Source organism: Gallus gallus, chromosome 3 (assembly GCF_016699485.2).
Source record: "Gallus gallus isolate bGalGal1 chromosome 3, bGalGal1.mat.broiler.GRCg7b, whole genome shotgun sequence".
NCBI classification, from domain to species: Eukaryota; Metazoa; Chordata; class Aves; order Galliformes; family Phasianidae; genus Gallus; species Gallus gallus.
The window spans coordinates 30,509,563-30,530,335 of NC_052534.1; the positions used below are offsets into that span (position 1 = coordinate 30,509,563).

General features: G+C 43.8%; 1 long non-coding RNA gene across 1 annotated transcript; it reads left to right on the top strand.

Annotated features, from left to right (window-relative positions):
- Nucleotides 1-79: 79 nt before the first annotated feature.
- On the top strand, nt 80-10,590 carry LOC121110319. The gene is made up of 3 exons (XR_005858907.2): nt 80-325; nt 2,977-3,106; nt 6,376-10,590. It is a non-coding gene; the product is annotated as an uncharacterized LOC121110319 (long non-coding RNA).
- The last annotated feature ends 10,183 nt before the right edge of the window (nt 10,591-20,773 follow it).

Genomic DNA, 20,773 nt, shown 5'->3' on the forward strand with positions numbered 1-20,773 from the left:
GACTTCCGCTGGCGGTGAACGTCAATCAAAGACGGCACCTGGGCAACGGCGGGGCCCGCCTCCCCGCTGCCATGGAAACGGCGTGGCGGGCGCGGGCGGAAAATGGCGGCGGGCACTGGGGATCCTTCAAGAGCAGGCCGCGACCGGAGAGAACGTGGGGGTCTGGCCTTGGCTGGCAGGCGTGGCTACACTGCCAGTGTAACCATAACCCTGTCCCTGGACCTGGGGATCCTGACAGGCAGTGCATTAAGAATGCAGGGAGGGGTGGGCAGGACTGCTTTGGTGTGTGTGTTGTTCCTCCATTTCAAGAGGCCAGAACACAAAGGTACGTCCAGAAAGGTGGAGGACATTTCAGTTGCATTGCACCTCAGCTGGGATACCACCAAGGGCTCCATTTTCCCCATTTCTTATGGGAACATTAGCAAAAAACACATCTGCATCTCACTACATAGCATCATTTTTACTGACCTCCTTACTGAACTCATGTACATCTGTAAATCGGTGGCTTATTTTCTCATTTATAGATGACAGCATTCATAGCGCTGTGTGGGGACTCATTTTGCTGAGTCACACCCAGACAGACATTCAAGAAATAGCTCCCGCCATGCAAACCGTGCAGAGCAGCTTAATACAAACTGCAGTAAATAAATAATGAGGTCATGCAGCAGCTTAGACAAATAAAATTTGTTTGATGTCTTAAGAAAGTTTAAAATTTTATATGCGCATTATGTAAATATATGTATACACACAAATGTTTAAATCCATTGTCACGTCATAAATTCTTGGATTTGCTTTTCATCCATTTCCTGCTCACGTCTGAGGAAAGCACAGCTCTTGGGACTGCTTTCTGGAACAGTTGTCACCTGCTTGTTTGTCAAGTGCGATGTTTAATGATCTACCAGCATGCAATGCAACCCATTTGTTTTACTTAGGTCTCAGAAAAAGCAGCTTGCATTCCTGAAGGTTAACCGCCTCTCTTTAGCGTGAATCATGCAGAGCATGCAGGAGTGACCACAAACTTTTTGTCTGTGCTGTCACCTACCACCATGCCTTAGCTTGATTTTCCCTATAGGAACAGACATTTTCAAGCTTTGTAAACTCATTTAATCACGGATGTCTCTAGAATCATTTGTTACACTAACACTGTTTTATATGGCTGGCTGGCTGGCCAGTAACCACTAGAACTGCAAGCCAAATTCATTTCATACAAGTCAGAGAGGCAAACTGAGACCGTAATGAATTTTTGCCACTGTCAACCACAACTAGATTCAAACCAGATGCTAGTAGCTGAGAGGCTCTTTAGCTTGTTATAGACCTTCTAAGCCACCCAGTCTCCAGTCTTTGCCTGTCCTGACTGAAGATTATCGAAAAGGAAATCTGTAGCTTAAGGAAATTCTTCCTGGTTCAGTAAAGTCTGGCGGGTGACTGTATTCTGCCTTGCTTTGTCTTGACCCCAATTACTAAACACTGATAAGCATCGGGAAGTAAGTGGTTGTATTATTTAACAAATGAAAGGTCAAAAGCGCTGCTATTCAGCAAGGTCAGAGGTTACCATCACTGTTATTAAACAGTTTGAAGCAGTTCTCCCATCAGTTGCCATCCCAGGTTCAAACAAGCAGCTCAACAGTCGGGCAGCCAGGAGGGAAGAAAATAGGCACCAGGCATCATTCAGCTTGGCTCAGGTCAGGCAGCTTTGCACTGATAACCTCCCTCATTGAGGGAAGGTGCGGTGCTCCAATGGTGCACAGCAGTCTCCCATTGGAGCACTGAGCTCTCCTGCCATTGACCAGACCAGGCATCTCTGTACCCATGTGTCAAACTGCTTCAGCTCCTCTCTGCTGCACTCCACAGTGCAGCTGTTCTGCTATTGCTGGCATCCTTTTGGATAAGACATCAAACTGAAGTTCCCTTGATTCTGATGAAGCTGGAAATATGCAGGGAGATTATTCCTCCCAGCTGTGTTGAATATAAAATCTGTTTTTCCTCCCATTTACCTCAAAACTTAGGCTGTCTCTTGCTTCAGAAGCCTTGTGGCTTTGAGTTGTTCCTTTGCATGTAAATCACCGCTGTATAAGGCAAATAGATTAGTAAAAGACAGCAAACAAGAAAACAAAGTATGGAGTCTTTCTCAGGAAGGAAGGCATAAGAGATGACTGACTGAAGGAAAGGAGATTTTGGATGACAGACAGTTGGAGAAGCTTCAAGAGCTGTAAAGTAAAACCTTGAGCTATGCTGAGCATAAAATATGGCACTGGAGATAGGTAACAGTTTAACAGCAATAGAAGGCATCAGGGGTGTCCCTACTTTTTTCTAACACTGGCTCTTCCCCCTGTTTTTGAGACTGTACTAAATATGGCAAGACTCTGGGAATACCCTGAGTGGAAACTGTTCAAAGAAAATAGATGTGGGTCTTTTGGCTTGTCAAAGACCAATGCCATTTTCTCCATTAGTGAGACTGGAGCTCTCTGCCCCGTCACTGGGAGCCTTGGAGAGGAAGGGGTGAAGGCTGCAGCTCAACCACATCTGGAATCACTGCAGAAGCATCCTCAGTAAAAAGTTAACAGTAAATTGGGCTAGTAGGTCAGGATGGGAACAGCTGCACTGAGATAAAGAAGAAGTCTATGGGACAACTGTGACAAGCTTTCCCTAGAGATTCTCTTTGGCATAATCCCGGACAGACAATATGCCCCCAAGAAATGGTTATCCTGCCGTAGTCAGGTTGAGATGGAAATGAGAGACAACAGCTTTGTTGTATTTGTGACATGAAGTTTTCTGTGGCTATCAGGTTCATTTCATCAATTCCCTAGTAAGCATCTATCTTCTTGACTGCTCCTGGCACATGATACAGGTAAAGCATTTGCTGGGTAAAAGCACCAATGTGCTGATTACCTCATCTTGTCTGGGCATCACATGAGTAGGTATGATTCTTCCAGCTGACATTAACTGGACACACACAGCTTTTGTTTTATTTTCCAGGTACCCGGTGAGGTGAGGTGCAGCTCTTTTACCTTGTCCTACCACACTGCCAGTCGAACTGCCTACAGTCTGAGGGGGAAAATGCTGTTGAGGAACCGTGGATAGAGAAAAATATCACAGTGAGAAACTGGTATGGAACAGTTGGTCCTGATTCTGGTTGGGCTTCAGGTGAATTTAATGCATTTTTGAAATATCCACATTTTAGGCTAGCCTTCATCCTACTATCCTGGCATAAGGTGTTAATACATTCACAAGAGCTAACACAGGATTTTTTTTTTAGATATCCTAAGCAAAGATAGACCTGGTATGAACAACTACTAAATAGTTTTGGTTGTTCCTGGGTTGCAGTTTGCTGCCCTGGTCTTTGCAAGTACACTTTTTAGGACTGACACTCATCTCTTCATCACAAGCTGCAATTGCTACAGAGAAATGGTGGAAGTGTGCCTAATAGTGGCAGAGACCTGAATGATATAGGGTTTTTGGAATCATGGCCAAAACCATATATTCTAGAGAGAAGGGAATCAGCAGCCATCAGCAAGCACAGTCTTGATATAACTAAGTTTAATCAACCTGTCTTCAGAAAAAAGGCTAACAAGTCTGCAGCTTTCAGGTGGCTCCAGACAGAACCTCTCTAATAGGTTAGTACAGAGACAACAAAGACCTGGGTGACTGTGGAGAAAGCAAAAGCATTTGGCAAGCTGACAATGAGAACACTTTTGGCCTACTGTCTGAGAACTTGGATCAGAGTAAGGAATTGAACCCACCTGGACTCTGGGATCAAAACAATTTACTTTATTGAACAAAATCTTTATCTCTCAGAGGGTGGTCAGGCACTGGAATGACCTGCCCAGGGAGGTGGTGCAGTCACCATCGCTGGCAGTGTTCAAGAGGCGTCTGGATGAGGAGCTAAGAGAGATGGTTTAGTGGCTTGTGGTAGCAAGGGTAATGGGAGGATGGTTGGACTAGATGATCTTGTAGGTTCTTTCCAACCTTGTGATTCTATGATTCTACTAGGCAGATTTCATTAACTAAAGTTTTCAGAAAACACGCTTCTAGTAAGCTTTGCTTTTATTTAGGCAGTGCATCTTTCCAGTTGGAGATGTATGTATTTCTCCCTTTATCAGATAGTAAGAGGCCAATGACCTTTCTTCTTGTCACTATCTATAGTACTTTCCAATGCTTTTTTTTTTTTTTTTTTCCCCCCTCAGGAAAGGCCTTTCCAATCCAAAATTTCCAATCCAAAATTTCTACTCAGTCTCAGGCACCTGCTTAGAACTATTAAGCTTTAAAAATGCACAGGAGCTAGAGATCAGCTCAGATGGGGTTGGTGGCTTCAAATGGTTGTTTGCAGCTTGAATCTGGACTTTCCTCCTGGAGAGGTGTTTGCATTCCTGTCTCTAAGGTGCTGACTCTTGTCAGTATAGCTCAGCCATCCCCTCAGTAAGTCTTCTGCATTTATGTGGATTTGCTCTTGCCACCTGCTGCTGAGTAACTGAACAACCCAGCTGCATTGTGCTGACACTTTTGTGTGGTTTCTTTTCCCAGGAATAGTGTCAAGCCAGGTAAATTATCTCTGAAAGGGGAAGGAAAAGAGGGTTCCTGCTCAGCATCTGCTGCAGAGTCTGATCTCCTGCTGTCTTCCCCTCCATGTGCAGCGTGTAGGCCTCCACCCAAGTGAGCCTTGCAGTTGTACTAACAAAGGAGGGGGTTTCCTCCTTTTTACTGCAGTGCTGAAAAAAATGTTCTTTTTGTTCACAAGAAAATATTACTCCTCTGAAATTTCCAACTGTTCTTTCCTGCCTGTATTCACTTCTGGGCAGAGACAGAAGAAATCTGAGATGACTCAGGAGAGAGAACAGCAGAGACTTCTGCCTAAACTGTTTGAACAGCTAATACCCTTTCCAAATACTAGCACCTGGGAATCCTTTAATGACTTGAATAGTGCTTTAGGTAGACAAAATATCTCCTTTCAGAAACAAAAACCGATTATTATTATTTATTTATCTGTCTTAGTTCTTACAAGCAGTTAGAAAGTAACCCTTTCCTGTGTTATGTTTCTGCTCCCGTTTTAGATGTCATGAGGCCAAAGCGTGCTCTCATTTCCTGTGACTTAATAACTGTATTAGTGCAGATTTACATCACATTTTCAAAGAGCAGAATCTGTCTGTATTCATTTAGTAAAAACTTAAACACACACTGCCCATAAAGAAGTGAATTATGCATGACAATTTTCAAATATTATATGGATGTGCACTTCCAACATAGCTGTTGAAAAGCGAAGGAAGCCTGTGTAACAGGGAGGGGAAGGATTATCACTGAGAGAAGTTATAGACCACTCTGTAAAATGTATTTTATCCCCTCTGTTGGGAAATTGCTTTAATTGGTAGAACATTTATTGACATTTCTATATTGACAGAGTTCTGATAGAAGATTTTTTCCCTTATCTGATTAGACTCCCACTTGCTCTGAAGAGAGAATGCAGGCTGAATTTTTATGGGTATGAAGGAAGACTATACCAGTTTTATTAATAACCTGATCTAGTGTCATAATCCTTTGAAATTTATTTCTCACCTCCCTCCTTCTTTCATTGTCTTATTTATCATTATCTGGATCATTCCCAAAACCTTATTAATCCTACAAATATGTAATTCATAGGCTCGAGTCGCACACTTGTGCTTGCAAAATCCAGTCTTTCCTGGTTTGATCTCTTTGTCAGTTCTCTGATCTTTAAAGAAATGATAAAATTTATAGGGAAAAAAAAAAAAAAAGCAAACAAGCAAATGTGAAGATCTTTTTTGTGAGCCACTTACACCTGTAAACTTCAAGAACAGGGAGTCACTCTGGGTTTGTTTGCCAACTAGCAGAATTAATCATTCCTCCAGCCACATTTATGATCTTTAGTTTGCACTAGAATACAAATAATATCACATATAACAATGGAAACAGTGACCACCAATTTTGCATTCCTGCGGTAACTGTTTCATTTGCCTTTGTTTCTGCCTGTCTCTATCACAGATTTTCCCATAGCACAGGGACCTTGTCACTGTCCAGTCAAGACTGGTCATCCCAGATCTGAGCCAGGGAAATTTTCTTCATGAAAAGAAGAAGAACCATGTTCTTCTTCCCACATTCAGAGTCTATTAGTGCAGCAGCACAGTGATGTAGTTTTTTGTTTGTCTGTTTTTTGGTTTTTTTTTAAGAACTACCACTATCAGCAGGGATGAGTAAAGATATAATTGTTTGGGGAAATAACTGTTCAGGTCAGTACTGACTGATCTGAATGTCTAGTTCTAAGACTTCAGTTTGTCCCTCTGTATAAACACTCAATCAATTACAAAATACAAAACAATTTCATGTTTCCTTTTCATTTGACCGCAGCTTTATTTTTGCCCCTGTTAGCCCAGAATTACATCTTGGCAGCTTGAGATCATTTGTCTTTGGAGAGACAGACCACAGCTGTATGTACTTGCATGAGAGTAGGCTGCCAATTTCAGAACATTATCCACTTGGTGTAAGCAGAAATAGGAGCTCAGGTAAGCTGCTAGATGTATTGCTGAGTGGTTGGAAGACTCTTGCTGTGAAAGAAAAGAAAAAGAAAAAGAAAGAAAGAAAAGAAAAGATAATAGAAGCTGTATCTTGGTTAAAATACAGAGGCTGCTGTTCGAAGCATAGGTCTGGCAGAAGCCAGTGGCAAGGCCTCCATTTATGTTACTGGATCAGGATTTCATCTGTAGATTGTAGAGTGCAAATGAGGGGTCAATGAACAACAGTAGCAGAAATGGCAGTAAAATTATTGTGGTAAGGTGGAATACATCTCTCAGTGTTTTACATGGAGGAAAAAAATTATAAACCTACAGTATAAACTTAGTGAGAAAGTTAAAATGGTTACGAATTGGTTACATGCTCCGAAGAAGAGCTGAAAGATAAAATCATGGGAAGTGATTAGAGTATGACCTGGGGAATGGTCATTAGGAGTACCACTCTCCCAAAGAAAGCTGACAGCTGTTCCACGTTATGGACCACAGCTGGTTCACAGTGTGGACTCCTGAGGGTAGAGATGCCTCACAAATTATTTGTCAGAGCAAAACAGCATAGTTCAAACTCCCAGAGGATTTCTGGATACAGTTATATAACAATGCCAAAGTCCATGGAACCGATTGCTCAAGTCAGCTGTAACCTTGGCTGATGACTGGCTGCTTTGTATACTCTGGAAATTCTACCTTGCAAACATGCGTAGACTTCATGTCTACCAAGAGCAGCCCCTCAGTTCCTCCAGTCTGTAGCAACAACATCAAGGCACTAATTCCTACCCTGCATACATTAAGAATTTTATTTGTGAGCCCGCAATAATATTTTTTTCTCTGGTATGAAACAGCACCTCGTTGGGTGCTATGAACAATTGATTAATAGTAACATTATCATTTTTCCTTTTGTTTGTTTTTCAGCTGAGAAGTTTAATGCCAATACAAGCCAAAGTTAGCAAGGGAAGCTTTGTGTGTGTGTGTGTGTGTGTGCACTTAATGAGCATTTCAACTTTCTAAATCATATTTTTAGAGGATTCTTTCTCTGCAGGGTTGTGACTAGAAGAAATCAATGATGGATAGATGAAGAAATCTCTCTTATATCCTGTGTTCCACAGATAGGTGGGAATTGTGATCTATGGGCAATTCGTGGATTTTTTTAATTGCTACAGGGGTTGAATCAAAAAATAATGGGCCTGGTGAAGGTAGTCAGGACAGCAGGCCTATGAAATTAGGGAGCAGGCAAGCAGTGAATGTGAATTTCACTGAATGAATTTCATACCACAAAGCTTGGTAGACAGTGCCCTCTTTGTTCCACGAAGAAGAATGCATCTCTCTGCTATTGCTATTTTGCTATTGCAAGAAGTAAGCCAAATCCTGGCTTAGAAGTGTATTGAAAAGATTCCAGCAGTTCATCTTGGACTGCATAATCTTCATGTGTTTGGAAAGCCTTTGCAAGGCAGGGTTCCTCCAGCCCAAGGTGGAGGCTGTCACAAATATTTGAGTATAGGCTCTTGCATTATTGCAGAAGCATGAAAATGAACACGCAAGCCTTTGCAAGCAGAAATAAAGAGAGGCTTTGATCGTCTTTAAAAGTCTCTTAAGGAGCCAAATGCAAGGATCCAATGAGATCCTCATTTATATTCCCTGTGCCTCTACGCAAGTTCAGCCTGGCTCTTCATAAATTGGAACCTTCTCTCCTCTCCTTATTTTGGAAGCAACAAGGAGATGGGTCTTTTCAGGTGCACTCATTGCACCAGAATGATGAGAGCTTTCATGTTTGAAAGGTACGCAAAACACAGGGATGCCAGGAGCAAAGAGCAGTTTTCATGCTGCAGGGAAATATAAAGCTTAGAGACAAACCTGCATGGGAAGGACCCAAATGTAGGGGATAGCACAGTAGAGTGGAAATGCACGTGACTGACCGGCTGCACGCAGCATCTGGAGATGCTGCTGCTGCTGTGCCTGGCACACACACACAGGTGCTGTAGAGGCTCACAGCTCCTCGCAGTTCCTGGAACTGGAGGAAGAGGCAGCCAGGACTAGCAAAGAAAACACAAACTGAATAATCAGGAAAAGAAGATAAACTGTGCTGAGTGGCAGCTGGTCTTTAGAGAACAGGTTGTGTAAATACCCCAAGGGCCTTGTGCATCATTCCTGGGAAGCTATTCCCCAGAGAGAGACTCAGTTGGATCACTGCAGCACTCCACACTGGAGGTATGTTTACTTCTGCACAGCCTGTGTTTCCTGCAAAAACATTCCTCCTCTCGTAACCAATATATGCTGACCTTTCAACAAGCAATGTTTCCCTTGTGTGTCTACAATACATCTGTCTGTACCAGGAAAAGCCTTCAAATAAATTATTTATTGCTTACCCTCTTCCAGGCACAGAAGACAGAGGTGCAGTCTAGTCCTACTTTTCCCAGCGTCCAGCTGGGAGACCAGCCACCAGCTGACAGGATACTTGACACTGTTTTTCATGCGTAGGTGACAGTTACTGTCTCTACCTATGTGTTCTCATCCTGGACGTAGCCTGTAGGAAAAAGTTGGCTGCCGTAATTTTCAGCATCATATACACTGACAGCCCTGTACTGTTACCTGTGTGGTGTCAGTAGCCAGGACTTCTGAAAGAGGAAAGCAACTTGCCGTCCCATTGAAGTTTCTGTGCCTGCTGTTGATGTTTCTCTGTCTGTCATTGTGCAAACCATCATTCAAGGAATAATTTACAAATGGCATCACCAGTTTGCCCTTTTAATTTACCCTTAGGCCCATTCTGTGTCTTCTGTATTTGTTTCTTTTCCTTTTTGCCACATGCTGTGCTTCCCTCTTCTCTCTCTCTGTCCCTCTCCCAGATCTCCAGTGACATGCCTAGCTATGTTTGTTCCCTGTAATTCAATTGTACTAGTGGACTTGCAAGTGCTGGAGGCATACAGCAGTTTTGGCTCTGGCTTTTGAACGTGATTTCCAATGATCTTGGAAAAAGAACTGACTCCAGACGGGAACTGTGGGTTTACTCACAGGCTTGTGCAGAGACCCCATGGAATAGGTTAGGCCAGAGGAGAGGAAAAGCTGAAATTATTTGCTATTAAATAGGTTTTTTTCATAGAATTTGAGGTTTGGATCAGAACACCAGTGCTGTCAAGGCAGCACTTCTGTGCCTTCCTGTTCTGCTCAGCACTTGGGCTGTCACTGTTGCAGCAGGGAGACATTTGGTCCAGCACCAATCAAATCTTCATGCTCTCTTCCACTATCCCTAGACTGCATTTCCCAGCCTCCTTTTCCCCACTTTTCATACTTGTCATCACCCAATATCTGGCTCAGCAAAGAATCTGTTTAATAGAAAATATTTGGTTTCTTATTTACTCTGGGAAATTAATAAATAAGAAACCCTGTACAGTCTACACCAATGGCTTTGCTTATATACTACATTGCTGTAGGCACTTCGTGCTGTGTGACACGAAGTCTCTGCTCTAGGAAACTGACAGTTATGGTTTAGAAATGACAACTGGCAAGAGACTACAAGGAAGAAGAGAGACAACGTGCTCTGTGGGCAGGGATCAGGCCTCTCTCCAAAGCACACACATTAGTTGATGTGTTTATTTCATGCAGGGGAAAGGAACTGGGGATTAACTGTTGTCTTTACTCTGCAAATGAGAGGCAGAGGCACTACAGACAAATCAGAGACTGTAAAACGAGTGTAAAGAAAGAATTTGGACATTTGGGAAAGAGGTGAAAGGGACTCATTCATGGTGACTCCTGAAGTTATTGTTTTCCTCCTTAGTTCCCAATCTAATATCCATACCGCATCAGTTAAGGATCTGAGTCATCCTTTTGTTATTTATTGCCTTATATGGTGGTGCCTTCAAGCTCTAAATGAGAACAGATAATTATTTGTATTGACCGAAGAACACAGGAACTCCTTCTGCAGATCAGAATCTAATTGAATGAGGGTTGCTCCGAAAGTAATGCCTCCTACAAGATTATGTTAGCCATTGCCGTCAGAGACAGATGTTGGTAGAATGGCTGTAGAAGTTGAACCTTCTCACCAATATTCCCTTACATTTTGTTGCCGTGTGACAGATGGCAGCAGAAGGGTGGTTTGACAGAAGGTGTCTGACGTGGAAGTGGGTATGAAGCAAAGGCGTGTCACTGAATTCCTCCATGTGGAAAAAATGGCACCCATTGACATTCACTGGAGAACAAACAGTGGCTGTGAGCACAGTAAGGCTGTGGGTGTTGCGTTTCAGCAGTGGTGACTGTGACAGTGGGTCACCTCTGCTGGCGCAGATTTTGGCGAGCATGGCATGCAGGCTCTTGTTCATCGCTGGTGAAAATGTATAGCTAATAGTGATACCTACTTTGAAAGAGTGTTTTGTAGCTCAGAATTTGCACTATCAAATAGTGTGATTGCGTTCTTTTTATCTGCCCTAATTTCCATGAAAATAAACAGAAGACTTTACTTTCAGAAGAACCTACATACTAGAAATACAAACAAACAAAACACAGGAACACTGGGGAAAAAAAAAAAAAAAAGCCAGGTTGCTTTTAGCCTAAGTAGGTAAAAGAAAGAGCTGCAGAGAAAAAGCATTATCACTTCCTTTCTGTGGATAGGAGCTAAAGCATTAAGAGATCAAATAACTTGCTCAAAGTCATAGGGGGTGGGCCAGGAAGTGAACCCAATCCATCAAGACCCCTTCCTTGCAATCCCATCTCTTCTTGGCGAAAAGGACTCTGCTCCACCTGTGCAGGGAGTGTGGTCCTTTAGCTTGCAGGCAGCAGTCTGAAAGGAGACATCAAACTCCTGTTTTACAGTGTATGCTAATCTGTAGCTTTTATAAGGTATAAGACCTACATTTTGGGATTTTGGTAGGAATTGATTCTGTGAAAGACTGGCTACTCGAATTCATGGATCCGTAAGAAGGACTCCATCTGATGACTTCTGTGTTTATATGCACTCACACTTGTGACTTCCCTACATCCAACAACCCACAGGGGGGATGATAACCACCTAAATATCATAGGCAGTTGTTTAGAACTGAAAATCAGGGGAACTCAAGACTTGGAACAAAGCTCTGTTTATGCTAACCATCTTAAGTAGACTGTCTTGAATATTTTCTTGAAGAAATCTTGACTGGAAGTTGCTGAGGAGTGGCAGAGACAGCTTGATTTTCCAGAAGCTGAAGTGGTTGTAGCCACTTGTAGTGCAGATAGGCAGTAGGCACACTGCTGGTGACGCCTGTGAACCTGTGATTTTGCCACTGTCATCACAGCTGCTGGAGATCCATGCCTGCATCCTGTGCTCAGTAAACATCAGCTCATAACCACAAAGCACCGAGCATCTCTGGTCCAGCCTCCGCTCAGGGAGCCAGAGAGCTGCTTGCTGAAAGCTGCCTTCTGTTTGCTTGCAGACGTGTCAATATTTGCTGAGTGAGGCTCCACTTTTGCCCAGCTGGAGCATGACAGCTTTGCCACTCTTGCACTCAGTAGCCCTATCTTCCAGCATTAACATCAGGAAGTGATGAGTGACCTGGATGGCCTGATAAATGAGAGGAGATCTGCAAACAGAGAACAGCAAACACTTCCTGGGGGGCTCAGGACACCTGCTGAGAAAGATGTTCTTTTTTTTTTTGCAAGTATCTGGTAGCCTATGATGCCGTGTCAGGAAAGGCTCGCGAAAAGTGCTATTTGTGGCACTGGGTGCTGGGCAGAACAGCTATGAGCAGGGGAGCACGGCAAATTGTTAAGGTGGCTCTTGCAGGGGAGCCATGGCCCTGTCGTTTGGCTTTCAGCAGAGCCCTGTGAGTGCAGCAGCCTGGAGCACGCAGCAAGAAGGGAAGAAAGACAGCCCAGATGTGCACCAGCGAAGGTGATCCCATCTTCTGAGTATACAGGAGATGGGGAAGGCAGGACCTGGGATACACTTGTGGGAAAAGTGCCGTCAGAAGCTGAGAGGCAATGAGCTCCACTCCAGGGTTACAGCTGCAGTTTCACAGTAATAAAACGTGTATGAGTGAGTCTTTATATGCAAATAAAAATTGAGAAGCTAGTTTCTGCCATTAAGGGCTTAATTCTCTGGGATTTCACAGCTATTTGAGGATGCTTTAGTGGTAGGAACATTACGAGAAGTGGTTTGGATTTGGTCTAAGCTTACAGGCGTGTTCTGCTCTGCATTAGGTGGACAATAGCTTCCAGTGGTGGGAAACTGCAGAAGGGAAGGATAAGTAAACAGTTGAAAAGTCTTAGAGATACTGAACGAGAATATTCAAAAAGAACAAGCTGTTTTTGGTCTGTTTCTCCTTGATCAGCTTTCAAACCCCTCTCCATCAGAACCCTCCAGGGAAAAGAAATATAAGTGACTGAAGACTGGACCTTTTTTTCTGAAGTGACACAGAAGCACAAGTTCTCCAGAAGCTGGCTGAAACACACTGGAAAATCCTTCAGAAATAGCAGTGCGGGTGGCAACGTATTCCTGAGGATTTAGGAAACAGAGAGATTGAGCAAGGAGGATATGAGCAAAGGGAGTCCACCCCTTGCATAATTCAGTGGTAGCTTGTTACAGCAGTGTGTAGAATAAAGGAGGCGAGGATACACACAGTACTGAAAGAAAAGCTATGGACAATAAAAGGAAGGCAGCAAAAAGACACAAAAACAGGAATACTGTGACTTATACATTAAGTGATAAGAACTAATTTGGGCAGCAGACCATTCCTTCTTCTGATGGTAAGTTTTGCGTCATGGGTGGCCTAACTTGGGATTAATGATCTAGTTTTCAGATCTTCTTCCCCATAATGGATTGAATGATTCACTTCTGTGGAGCCCAGTATGCAGTTTTGGCAGAACCCAGCATCCTGCAGTTAAATGCTCATGTTTTTTGGTCACAGGCATTCATTTAAAGGAATTTATGCAGAAATACCACTCCAGGAAGCAAGCTGTCATGGCAGAAAAGGATATCACCTGAAGCACACGCAGTTCTGTGCTCTGAAGATCAGTATGGCTGTAAGAATCCCAGCTAGCAGAGCCCTGGGCAGACAGCAGCTCCACTGGGCTGTCTCCCAGAAGCACGGTGGACAAGATCAGCCAACATCTGTTCCCCTTTAATCTCTTGTTCATTTATGTTTTGGTGTAGAGCTTTTGTACATAGTGATTTGCGTGCTCTGGCACACCCACAGCCACTCTCCCAAAGTGTGGCTCCCCAGTACAGGCAGAGCTGGACAGAAGAGCCATTCACATCTGAGTTGTTTTAACAACACGCAGGCAACAGATGCGAGTCATGTCTTATGGTACAGCTCCTCCTGTCCTGCCAGACTGCAGGATTCACGGGACCCACCAGACCCTTTTGGGAAGAGGCTGAACCGTACAGATTGGTTCCCATTTGTGTCACGATGTCTTCCACAAAGGCCATGTACTTTCTCAGCTTTCACTGCTGCTTCCAGAAGTTCACTGAGACCCTGGGGAGGGAGCCAAAGATGGTCTCCTGCAGAGAAAAGCCATCTGTGGCATCTTTCCCCATTTAGCCCTCCGCTGAAGGAAGTCACAGAGCAGCAGCCAGGGAAGCAACCTAGGACATGAAGGCTTTCTTATGATAAAGTTTAGCTAGACTTTAGTGGGGAGGGTGCTTTTCTCTCCAAACAATATGTACAATTCTAGATACTGACTTCCTTCTGCCTTGGTGGTTGACAGTGTTCCTGCAAGTTCTCCTATTCAGGAAGCACAAGAGGATGATAATAATTGCCCTCCATCCCTAGGCCTTTTGAAACATGGGGGCAGGGATTCATGTAGACGCTTATCATCTAGAAAATCACCAGCAAGAAAAGCATACACCAGACTAAACTCAGTTGAAGCAACAGCTTCTGCATGATAGCACGCTGCAGTCTGGAGCAGTAATGCTGGCAGTATCACACATGGGAGAACAGTTCACATGGAAAGGGGATGTCAGAAATACACAGTGGGATATGTACCGGAGGCCAGCAAACCTGGAGCAGTTCCACAGGATTGTGAAATGACCCTTTTCCGTGTCCAGCTGTAAGACAAAGCTGGCTGGATCTGCAATCCCAAAGCTCAGAGCAAAGGAGAATGAATAAAGTGTGAGGCCTTAAGCAGAGCAGGCTGCTGGCTTCCAGATTTTGCAGACCGACATCATTGCAGGCTGGCCAGTGTGTCTCTGCTTTGGTGGATGTGTTCTCCTCCTCTTGGTATTCAAAAGGGGAAAGGATGTGATAACATCACTCTGCAAGTGAAGTAAGAGAGCAGGAGAGTACCTGGAAAGCTGAACTGATGTGCTGCTAACAAACCCTAGAGGACCCAGCATGAAGACAGCATTTCCATTACCAGCATTGACTATAAGCAGGTGACAAAGCACCAGGAGATATTTAGTCACCATTTTCTGTCCTTGTCTCAGTGTAAGGGGTAGGATACTGGACTAGGAGGGTCTGTGTAGCAGGGAGGGTTCTGTCATGGCTGGGGAGCACAGATAGCTGTGGATGCTGTTGCTTTTTCACAGGTCACTGAGGGCTCATTTCTTTTTTCTTTCATACTTACAAGGGCCATATTTTCCAGAAGCCAGTAAAAACAGGGTATAATGACATGAAATTAATGTCACTGACTACTTCTTTCAGGAAAACAGCCTATGGGCAAGGACCCTACAAAGCCAGGAAGGAACAGCCAGGAAAAATAAAGCTACCTTCTCATGATGACTTCCCCTCCAGCTAAGGAGACTTCTGCCATTTATTCTGCAGCAGAACAGTTTGTATCTTCATCTTCATGTCACTGCATAAGTCAGGTAATTGAACGTGTTACCAGATACCCTTTGTGCGTTGCTTTTCAACAGTGGAATGTGAGACCTGGAGATACTAGAAACCAACACAGAGCAATGAGCACTTCAATACTGGTGCCCTTTCCCCTTCTCATGTTCAGTTTTACGTTACTCACTATGAGAACCTACAGAGGATGCTGGTAAAGAACAGATAAGGCTTTAGAATGGCAGAAGAGCCATGAGTTGGTGCTCGCTATTGGAAAATCTCTCTGCCTTTTCTTCAAATAGTTTTTGTATGTTTGAATTATGTGGCCTCTCTTAAAAGCTTACATGCTCTGGGTTCTAGCCATTGTGCCATGGAAGCATGGAGGTCTCTGAGGCACAGAGCTACCAACACAGACTAACCAGAAGATGGAAAAAGGAAACTGTCCTCTTTCCTGAGAGCCAGTGGTTCTCAAAAACATTCACTTAGTTTGCTCTTGCTCAGAGGTTCGGACTATATTCATTATTAGTGTGAAAACAAAAGCTGTCTGTTCTTTGATTATTAATCTTTAACAGGAACCTGCAAGCAGCAGGCTTTAGGGATAATACTTTGGAGGATATGATGCATTATGCTGTCTCCAGGGTCTAAGGTAGACTTGTGTGGCTGAGTGTTGACTCCTTAATCTCAGAGAAAATATATGTTGCTGCAGACTGCAGGAAAGGGATCTAGCTGGCCATATTTGCAAACAAGCTTTCTGACAGGAGACAGTACATGTGCTATCATCTATCATCAGTGGTACAATTCAGACCTATAACCAGCCTGTTAGAAGAATTTTCTTTCTTAAATGAGGGATCTGGGAGGGGAAGGAAGGGTTGCTGTTTTCTATTCCTTTCTATCTGGAGTCAGTTCAGTTACATGAGCTCACTTTGCTTCCCAAATTTTCAAGCTCCATCACACTTAGGGCACGCTTGCCACAAAATCAGAATGTTTAATTGCAGCATAGCAACTGTAAGTAAACTCTAGCAGTGATGAAGTAACAGCAGGACAGACTTCCAGGAAGGCCAGACAAGTCAAGTCAGGGCTTGAGCAAGCTTGCTTGACCATGCTGCTGTGGCTTTACTGCTGCTGACATCCCAACTACTTAGATCTAGATAAGTCTGCCCGTGCAGCATTCCCTTCCCCAACTGCATTTTAAATAAAGAACATCCTGCAGCTCCTTTTGCAAAATTCTGGTACAAAGCGGGCATTCTGAACATTGTGCAGGTCTGGAATTGCTTCTTTTCCAGTGCTTCCTGGTGGCCCCAGATCACCCTGGAGCTTTCAGCTCTACACTTTTTAAGAAAACGAATCCCAAATCCTATGCCACTGAGACGCGAGTCTACAGCTGCTAATCATTTCCCTTTGGGATTAGCTGAGCCTGCTCCACTTCCGCCTGGGGGCCTGGCACATACTAAAATGCTGGGCAGCTTTCCACAGTCACAAGGAACTCCGTGCTAGGAGCTCATTTTCATGCTGGCACATTGCAAGAGCTGGTGTGGCCCCATTAGGTCAATTGCCAAAGGAGGAGGATGGAGGGACAGAAAGGGAAGAAAGGCAAAACCTGACAGGGAGAGACTGGAACTTGGGTGCCAGGTGGATGGCTGAAGGAGAGGTGGGGAAAGAGTTAGCTCTAAGTTAGACCCATGTCACTCAAACCTCACCATCGAGGCAGATGGAGGGGAATGGGGCAAGAGGGCTGACGGGTGGTGAGAGGTGCTGATTAGCAGCTCCAGTCCCTCTGCAGAAACCAGTTTTCATGTGCTGTGCTGGAAGAGGTGTTCCGAGTCCCCCAGGGAGCACTTGTAAACTTTTCCCTTCCCAGAGAACGGGAAAAGCTTACAAGTGCCCAGTGCCACATCACTACAGCTCTGCAGCTTAGCTCTACCTTCAGGACTGGCAGAGTGTGATCCTGCCAACTATGTGCGTTCCCAGGTTGCTAAATCTGCTCTTTGTCCTGAAGAGACTGGGGCAGCCACTGAGCTCACAGAGCAGCAGTTCTGCTAGCTTGCTCAACATGTCCAGCTTACCCTCTCCCAGCCTCAGTCCCTTTTTGGGAGACTTCCTGCTCCTCTCTCTTGCCTTGTGAGGCAGCTTGGGAAGGCTGCCTGGGGACCGGGCTGGACACTTTATTTATGGCCATCCTAGGGGCCTTTAGAGAGGCTCTCAGTTGTCCACAATGCCCAGTACTCAGTTCTTAGTCTCCCTAGGTTCTTCCAGCATGGCCCGCCAAGGCCACAGCTTGGTACCACTTAATTGGCACAGTGAATATCATCACCTACTGTCATCAGGCCCTGCTGAAGTTGTGCTTTGGTAGATAAATCTGTGCAGTGAGGAAGCTGAATCTGAACTGCAGGGCAGGCACTTCTCTGCGTCTCCTCTTCACACCTGTCTGTACACATTGGTGCCACTTCATATGAATACCATGAATTCAATGCTCTTCTATGTCTTGTTCTAGGCAGCAACTCAGCATCTGTATAGAACCAATAGTCGTCCAGAATCATAGTAAATGGTTTGTCCCATAGGCAGCCATGCCTGTGCCTGACCAAGACTCAAACACTTTATTCCTTGGAAAAGAGTGAGAAAGAAGAGTAGCAGCTCTGGCCTGAAACTAGTATTGCTTTATAGCACTCAAAAAATATGTCATAGGCCAACAAAGAAAAAAGAGCCTTCCTGGGACCACATGTATTTTAGAAGTTGCAGATGGGGGAGAACAGCTCGGTTTTCCCAGGACTTCAGGCATTTTTCTTGGAGAAATGACATATCTTTCTCAAATAATTGCTTATTTGATGGTATTTTTCTGCTACCACAACAGTGATGTGCTTTACCCGCTGGACATATCCTAGCTGTCACATGAATTTGAGCTGTTCTTCCTGGCAAAGGGTCTCTATTCCTTGCCTGTACTATGCTTTCTTTGATAGAGCTTTGATCTCTTATTACAGAACCAGAAAAGTATCTCACAGGTAGGAAAAATACAACAGGAAGACTAAGCACATTCTCCTTGCCTCATTTCCACCAATTACTCCTATCTTCCTTTATTATGCTGAATGATTTCTCTTCACTCTTCAAATATTTGAAGGTCAGTATGCTGCTCCTTAGGCAAACTCGATCTTGCTTTTGCAATGTTTTTCTTCTGCAGAGTAGCTCCAGCCTCTCTGTTGCTGTTCTTTGAGTTGCTTCTAGTTTGTCACGGTTTTTCTGGTACTGTGGTTCCTGGAACCATGAGCAGTACTGCAGGCACAGCAGCTCTGCGTGGGTGATTGTGTGATGTTGCCCTCAGGTGGCTAGTCCAGAGAGAAGACGCAGCCTTAAAAAAAGCCCTGTTAACTACAGAACAGAGGTCTGTGACTGCATGGGAGCTGTGGAAGGAGTGTTTGTCTCTCATCTAACTCAGCTCCTCACAAAGCTAAGCCTTGCTGCTCACTCATTCCCTTCTCCCATCACAGCTTCCACTGACCCGTGTCTGTCATGCCATTTTATTTTCTGCTTTTTCTATTCTTCTCTGCCCTTCTATTAAAGAAGTAATTGTACTCAACCCTGATTTCACAAGATGATACACAGATGACTTATTTGGGAATTATTAAGGTCTCTTAAGGTATTATTATGAATGTATGAATTCCTATTTGATACACGCTTTGCTCTGCACTGAGTGCCCTCTCTCAACACTGCACTGTCCACGGAAGTGCTCAGATCCTTTCCCTGAGATCAGTTCTATTGCAGAATTTTTCAGAATACAGTTTTCTCGGCTTTCATTGACTTTCACTGGCATACAGAGCTCCATCTGCCAGCACTTTGTCCCACTTGCTTAAGTTTTGCTTCATTCTTACTCCCATTGAATGCAAATGCCAAATCATGCACTGATTTTAGAAAGAGCAGCTTTTAGTTGGACCTTTAGATTTTTTTCCCAATCATTCTGTATATTCTTATATAGACTTGGCCACCTCACTGAACACTTCATCCCCTGGAGGTGGTGCAGAAGAAAGCTGTGGTTGCACGAGCAGTGTTGAAGACTTTGCCAGTGCAGTAAAAGGAGCTGGAGTGGACCATTTCTGGCTGCTTTACATCGAAGTGCTGATCATTCGAAATGCCCCGCAACCCCTGCACATTCAACACTGCTAAGAAATGGATGTTTTTGCCTATGTTGTCTTTCACAACTTCACTTTGTTTTCCTGCTTTCTGTGGAACAAATACTCATGTATCTCAAACACTCGATATGTCCCCCAGTAGTTATTTTAGTATATTTGCTGATTTCAGTCAAATTCCACAAGCAGAGACTTCAAAGTAATTATGAAATGTATTTCTACATATTTCATGAGAACTGGTTGTCTTGGAAAGACTAGAGGGAATTTTATAAATGTACATAGAGAAAACAAAATCTTACAATAATTCAGTTTAAAGGATTTTGTATTTGTATTTGCAAATAGTAGCTGTATTTTGCAAATACGTGTAGGAAATAAGGCTTCATTAGTTCCACTGCTTATGCAACTGCTTATTAATCTTTGGCAATTATTCATCCTGCAAACTGTTGTTGCCAAGTTTTCTTAATGGCCATTTGCAAAGGGCTTTATCCTTGTACCTTTGGGAAGGGCCAGTCAGTTACATATGCTGGGATTGTGCTTAGGTAGGTCCTGCCAAGAGCTTTGTAAAGCTGAAGGGAAGGAAAAAATAATCCTTACAGACTTGTTGAGTCTTGTTTACCATATTCAGCCTGATACCTTAAAACACAATGCCTCATTATTTCCCCAGCTTTATTTGTAGGTCCTCCTATAAGCCTCAAATCCACAGTGCTATTTTCTCTAGCAGAGATTTCTGCAGTGTTACTGTTGCATTATAGTCAAACTGTCGTGGTTTCCCAGACTATCTGTTTTTGATGAAAAATGAAAATCATATCCTTATGTTAGAAGTTCAGCTGATTCAGTCTTCATTTCCTAAATGTCTCTGGACCTGAGAAGTTTCTTCATGTCACTGTTGTTGTTGTTATACAACGTAGGCATAACAACTAATTACGTACAGTAGGAAAAACCATACAGAGAATAAATGACTATTCAGAAAGGAGGCCACGGAGGTATTTCCACGTAGCTCACACAGTTCCCTAAGAGGGAGAAAATAATGCATAGGATCAGAGCAGAAAACTTCTGAAATTTCCAGTGAACTGAGCACATCATGAGACTGACTTCTCAAAAGAACACGTATTTTTTCCAATCTGCAAAGAGTGTGTTCACGTGTTCCAGAAGTCCTTCTTTGGAGGAGGTTTGCCTAGCTCCAGGACACTGGCTGTGCAGTGCTGTAATAGAGCAGGGTGACAGAGAATGCCTGCCTCTACCCCTTGCAGCCACTGAGCACTGCTGCCTTCTAAAAGCAAGTCCAGGATTTTGCCAGAATAAGGCATGAGAAAAGAAACATGAGATCTGCCTGTGATCACTATCAGCACTGCAGAAACCTCAGCAGTGGTCACTGTTATTGAGAAGGATGAAGGTCATTCTCTGTCATTCCTTTTTGCCTCAA